Source organism: Tenrec ecaudatus, chromosome 8 (assembly GCF_050624435.1).
Source record: "Tenrec ecaudatus isolate mTenEca1 chromosome 8, mTenEca1.hap1, whole genome shotgun sequence".
In the NCBI taxonomy this organism is placed as follows: Eukaryota; Metazoa; Chordata; class Mammalia; order Afrosoricida; family Tenrecidae; genus Tenrec; species Tenrec ecaudatus.
In genome coordinates this window covers 111,821,716-111,828,660 of record NC_134537.1, presented here as the reverse complement: position 1 = coordinate 111,828,660, position 6,945 = coordinate 111,821,716, and the positions used below count along the sequence as shown (strand labels likewise).

Below are 6,945 nucleotides of genomic sequence, written 5' to 3'. Positions count from 1 at the left end.
AAGTGAGTATTTACAAAGCAGATTAAGATTTTCTAGTGTCTCTTCTTGTTTTATATTCCCAGGACTCCTTATCAAGATACTAACAAGTCTAAGAAATTATGTAACAGGGATAAATATATGGAATTTTCTCAATTCTTTCTTACAATCAAACTGCAAAGGATGAAGCCATTCCACACCCTGACTTTCCAAAGCGTGATGATAAGGCCCTCACATTGGAACTGGTTGCCAAACGTAGTAACTTCATTTTTTTGGAGGCAGAGCTTATGAGCTAGTCCTTCCTGAATATTTCCATCTGAGGGGGTGGAAACAATGTCATGCATCAGAGGGGGTGGAAGTGCACTGATTGGCTGTGGTTCACCCAGGGTGGGAGATCAGGAACGTCAACTCTAGGTTTACACTGGCCGCTGCCTTTGTTCATTATGGCATTTTAATGATCTGTCCCAGTTATTGGATATTCCGCTTCATTCTGCAGGCTCGGTCTTCTCTACTTCCTGGGTGGAAAGGTGCAAGCTTTGAAACTCTTCTTGGAAAGCGAACACCTTCAGCTAGCCTCCAGAATCCCTGTGTTGTTGCTGTTGTAGGTGCCATCGAGTCGGCCCCATGCACAGCAGAAGGAACACTGCCCCGTCCTGTGCCATCCTCACAACTGTTCCCCTGCTCTAGCCCATTGTTGCATAGGATTATATTATTAACCGCCCCATATTAAGAAACCCAGGATGATAGAGCTAACCACGCTTGTGAGGCTTGCTAACTCAAACCGCTTCCTCCTTTAGATCCCCAGGGCTAGCCCTTTCAAAGTGCTGTTACTGTTGTTGACGGGTGGCGGCCTGATGAATAGTGGAATGAGAAGTCGCCCAGTTCTGTGCCACCCTCGTGGTTGACTGGTGGCTTGAGTTCTTTTTTGCAGCTCTTGTGCCAGCCCCCCTCCTTGGCGGCCGCTCTCTTTCCCATGGACCATCTACTTTGCTGAACATGATGTCTGTCTTATACATGTCCAAAATAAGCAAGGTGAAGTCACCTTCCTTGTACATCTTTTTATTGAGGGAAGTACATTTTATCGGAGACCTTAAATATGCTTTAGAGAGAACACGTTTTCAAACAGGGCTCTTGTGGGGCCTACACAGAAAACAAGCTTTTGGATTGCGGGGAGAGGAGAGTGCACAGGGGTCAGTTGGCTCAAATGACCCCCTTCAAGAACGCTCTTCAGTCAGTTTCTCAGTTTTGGCCCCAGTCTCCTCAGTAGGCCCCACCCTATAGAAGGCCTGCTCGGGGTGATGGTCATAGGCACCTGCTGAAAGTGGCTGGAGTCCTTTGATGGGCTCCTTCAGGGGCACCAGCTTCCCCATAAGGCCAGTGAAGACCCCAGCAACCTGGAATGTCCGACACAAGAAACACTTGACTTTCTGTGCCCGGGACACAGTCAACTTGTCTTCCTCAGAAAGGTCATCCATATCCAGGATAGCAATGAGATCCTGGAGGGATTTGTAGTCCTGCAGGATCTTCTGCACCCCACAGGCAACATCACAATGCTCATTGTCAACAAGGCTGGGATCCATGATGCCAGAGGTGGAATCCAGAGGATCCACAGCTGGATGGATGCCCAGCTCAGCGATAGCACACGATAGCACAGTGGGAGCAGCCACATGGGCAAAGGTAGTGGCAGGAGCCGGGTCAGGTGAGTCACCCGCAGGCACGTAGACAGCCTGCACAGAGGTGATCGACCCTCTGGGTGGTGGTGATTCTTACCTGCATGGTAGCCATGTCAGTAGCCAGGGTAGGCTGGTAACCCACAGCAGAGGAGATTCTGCCCAAAAAGGCTGAGCCAGCCTGGGTGAAGCGAAAGATGTGATCGATAAACAGCACTACATCTTGACCTTTTTGGTCTCTGAAGTATTCCGCCACAGTCAGTCCAGTCAAAGCACCAGGTGGTTCATTCATTTGCCCATACACCACGCGGTCATAGAGGTAGAACCTTTCACATTGGTCACACCAGACTCAGACATTTCATGGCATAAGTCACTGTCCTCCCGGGTCCACTCACCAACACCGGCACATCCAGAGTAACTGCCACGGGCTTTGGCAACACTGTTGATTAATTCCATGATCAGCACCATCTTGCCAACTCCAGCAATATCAAAAAGCCCGATTTTGCCACCCTTGGCATAGGGAGCCAGCAGATCCACAACCTTGATACCAGTCACCAGCATTTCCTGTTCAACACTCTTCTCCACGACTCAGGTGCCTCAGCATGAATAGGAACAAATGGTTTGGTTTTGATGGGCCCTTTCTCATTAATAGGTTCTCCAATGACACTCATGATTCTGCCTAAGGTCTCAGGACCAACAGGAATTTTGATGGGTGCACCAGAATCCAGAACTTTCTGGCCTCTGACCAAGCCTTCAGTACCATCCATAGCAGTGGTCCCTATTCTCACCCAAATGCTGGGTCACATCCCAAACTAGCCTGGTGTATCCGCCTTGGTGGGGGTCGTCCTTCATCAAACTGGACATCCACCACGGATGGCGGTCATGATGCGCCCAGTAGTAGCGCCTGCCTTTGGTGAAGAAATTTCACCACATAGTCTCTGCTGGGCTGGAGCGCCTCCGGGCGGCCCGCAACAAAAGCTGCACTTGGTGCAGCGATGCTGAAGGGCTGAGTCCTCGAAAGCCCGAGGCAGCGGCCACACGACCCACAAGCCCTGACATGGCGGCGTCTGGGTGGCACATCCTTGTACATTTTCACGGAAGCAGACTGCCACCCCTTTTTCCCGTGGAGTAAATGGTGGGTTCGAATTGCTGACTTTTGGGTTTATAACCAAACTTTCAAGCACTGCACCACCGGAGCGCCTTTCCTGAGGACATTCTGATCATGTTTCCTCCAAGTCCTGGTGGGGTTGAGCTGTGAAACACAAAGTCAGCAGTTCAAAACCACCAGCCTCTCCATGGGAGAAAGAGGAGGCTTCCTAGCCCTGTGAAGAGTTGCAGTGTTGGAGACCCACGGGGAAGTTCTAACTCGTGCTTGTACGGTCACTGTGAGTTGGAAGTGACTTGATGTGAGTTTGCGCTTAGCATCCTCTAGAGACTCCCATGATGCTCCTTTGAAATGTTCTTTGCATTGGGGGAACAGGAAGGAATGTGAAAGGGAACCCTCGGGGCTGCCGGCAGGGCGGATGGGATTAGGTTTCCGGAAGAAATTCTCCTGGGTCCGTCTTTTCTACATCACAGAATGAACGAGTGTGTTGTCATAATGGAACAAAATTCCTGGTCTCAACTCTCCTGGCTGTTCTCATTGATGCAGTATTTTATTTTCTTAGAAAGCCTTTATGAACTGTCTTGTATCCTTTGAGAAAAGTGTATCAAGATTCCCCCTTGGCCATCCCCGCTACACTTTCACTCTAACCTTCAGAAGTGACGTTGTTGGGTTTGGAATAAACCCCTGCACACATGTACTGGGACCCTGCTTGCAATACTTCTTGACTCATCTATGCGATTCATAACTTCAACCTCTCCAAATAGATACGGTGTGGGCTATGCTACAACACTACATCTACATATGCACACAAATACATAATAAACGCAGCTTTATTTATAAGACCCAGCTGTTGTTGGTGGTTGCTGTCAAATCGGCTCTGATGCATGGCCACCTTACACATCATAGAAAAGAAAAGAAACGCTTCCCAGTCCGGCACCGTCTTTGAGATCACTGGTGTGTTTGAATCCATTGTTGTGGCTAGATTGTCAGTCCATCTGGGATCGGTGAGTCCAGAGGGAGGAATTTTCTTGCCTCCACTTACGTTCTACTTGACCAAACTTGTCTTTTAAACATGTGTCCAGTCACATTAATGATCAGAAAAATTAAAGTAATCATAATAGTAAACATAATCCAATGAGATACTAGTATTTTTAAGTACCAAGAAGAACACAGAGGAAAAACAAACAAACAAACAAACAAACAAACCCCAAACACCTGACATGGTCAAGTGTTGGTGAAAATGTGGAGCCCCAGGGGTCAAAATGCACTTCCGTGGAAGTTCAAGTAGGTTCTTTCACTACAGAAGCAGCATGATACCATCTAGTCAAGCCGCACCTGGCTCAAGGAGTAGGGATGTCACTTATTTATAGCAGACCCAAACGGGAAGCGGTCCAATGCCCACCAGTAACAGAATGGACTAATACATTGTGCTCTAGTTATATGAAGACTTACTATATGGGTATGAAAAGAAATGAACTTCTGATATGAGGGTACTTCACAAAGTCAAGGACAAAATGGAACTAAAAGTAAACAGAATTTTTCCCCACAAACTTTTTGAAGCCCCTGCATATGTCCACTGATATGGATTATAGATTTTACATATGCTCAATTGTAATAGTGAGTGGAACTCACCAGGCACGAACAGCTAAACATTTCTTGTTTCCGTTCATGTGAAGCTAAAAGCAAAAAGTACAAAACCACATGCCTGCTTCGGAGGTAGAAAACCAAATAAGCGGGAGAGTGATTGACGTAAGAGACTAATAAGGGAGAGGAGTAGAGAATGGGAGTGGGGTGCTTGGGAGAAGGGCGAAAGGTTATTGTGATACTGGTCTGTTTATAGCTCTGGGTAGAGGTTATAAGTGCATTTATCTTGAGATAAGCAGTGTGCTATGATTTTCATTTCATTTGCCTCTTTTTATGCATATTAGGTTTTAAAATTTTAAAAATTAAGATGCTTCAAGGCAAAAAGGGAAATCAGAACTACTAAGGAGACATGACGTAACCACATTAAGAGCTAAGGGTGAAGCAGCAACAATTATGACCTGAGTTTAATTATTCCCAGGAAACTTGATTGTTCACAGGGATAAGTGCAAAAAGGGAGACGTGCGCTATGAAGTTCATTTGTCTGATCAAAGCAAGCCTTCATGTTTGCCTGGAGGGACCGATATCTTTCTGTCATTAAATTCCAGGCAGGATATTATGCTCATTATATGAGGGGAATCCAAAAAGTTCATGGAAAAGTTCATTGTCTTTTCATTTAATATTTTCCACCAGCCTTTAAGAAGTCCTTCATACAGACATTAGGGAAAACGGTTTTAGTTGCATAACTTCTGGAGAGCTACACGCCATGGCCATCGAGTTAATTGTGACCCACAGTGGGTCCAGATTGGGTTTTGAGGTGGTCGATCTCTACACGAGCAGAGCTCTCTCTCTCTGTCAAGGAACACAATCCAGTGCTTACCGGGCAGTGGCACCACTGAAGGCTCCTTAAATGACCACTTCTCATCTGAAGCCTTGATCAATGCCGAGAAAGTAATATTCAATCATAAGGTCCTGAAGGTGCTTCTGAGAGAATCTAAGTTAACACAATACTGTGGTTTTCTAGGGAAAGGACATAACCAGTGCTGTGAGCCTGTAAAGAAGTCCCGCTGCTCCCTTAATGCAACTTACTGTTCTGTGTGTGCGTGTGTGTGTGTGTGTCCTCATGAGTAGCTATTCCCATCACCGTCTCGGGCACACTCTCTTTACTAAGGGTTTCTTCAGACACTTCTTGTAGCCCAGCGTTTCCTCCGTTGTTCTGTTGGCTCACTCTTTCCTCGACTAGATCCTGGGGCTTCTCATTCTGCGGAGAACTGCCTGGCAGTTCTTGTCAGCTGCAGTCACCTACCCTCTGCTCATGGTGGCCCATGAGCTCGATTAGAACTGCCCGTAGGGCTTTCTTAGCTGTAATCTTCATGGAATCAAATCTCCAGGTCTTATCTTGTGGGGAGCCGATGGTTGGGTTGGCACTGCCAACATCTTGCAAACCACTTGCCCAAGTTCCTTTCCCTCAGCCTAGGGCACAGCTAGTAAGCATTCCCGAGAGTGCTTTGCATATTGTCATGCCTTATCTTGTCAAGCTTTGCATATTGTCATGCCTTATCTTCTTATGTCCCCTCCTTCCTTCAAGGCATCACACCCCTGTCTAAACTGGACAGCACAGCAGAATGGCTGAAAGCATGGGATTTGGATCAGACTCTGTGGGGCTGAAGACTGACTCACCCACTTGTAGGCTGTGTGACCTGGGAGAAGCTACTTGTGCATTTTTTGTCTCCTTTTCTGCACTGTGAAACAGAGCAATCTCCTAGATGCATCTCACATCTAAGGAACCCTAGGGATGCCGTGGTTAAGCATTTGGTTGCTAACGAAAATGTTGGGGGTTCAAACCCACTGGTTGCTCCATGGGAGAAAGATGAGGCAGTCTGCTTCCATAAAGATTCACAACTTTAGAAACCCTCTGGGCCCGTTGTAAGTCGTCTGGTAGGATTGCATGAGTTAGTGTCAACTCAATGGCAGTGGGCTTGGTTTTGGTTTTGATCTCACTTAAGGGTAAAACATGTAAAGGAGGGAGACAACTTAACATTGTGGCTGAACGCGCGAATGCAGAGACCAAACTGCCTGGGTTCACGTACCAGCTCTACTACTTACTACACATGTGAGCACAGACGAGCACCATAGCCTCTTCATACCTCAGTGGTGTCATCGACAGACTGGGAATCATCTACTTCTTGCCTAATGCATTGTTGTTGTGATATTAAATGATTAATATCAATAAAGCACAAGAAAAAGGGCCTGACATTCAGTGAGTGCTCTATAAGTGTTTTTTAACGAAAGAGTGGAACAATAGCTAGCATATGCCTTTTATACCTCTTTTTATTGTGCTTTGGCAATATTGTTTTTTCCATCAATTTGACAGTTTCTACAGTGACACTGGTTTCCATAGTTGGAAATGGAACTTTAAGTGTTAATGAATAAGGAGCAGTTATTGTATGGAACAACCTTCCCATGATCCCATCTGTACCTTCTGTGAGCTTGATATTCGTCACTCGCGATATCATCAGTACACTCTGTGGGCCTTATACCCTTCACGTGGGGGCCCTGACGATTAACCGGCTTAACCGGTTCTTCCTTAAAGTTTAAAACTAGAACAGCACT

At 46.5% G+C, this 6,945-nt stretch overlaps 1 pseudogene; it reads right to left on the bottom strand.

The window, feature by feature from the left end:
- Positions 1 to 1,190: 1,190 nt before the first annotated feature.
- Positions 1,191 to 2,705, bottom strand: LOC142454452 (ATP synthase F(1) complex catalytic subunit beta, mitochondrial pseudogene; annotated as a pseudogene).
- Positions 2,706 to 6,945: the final 4,240 nt, after the last annotated feature.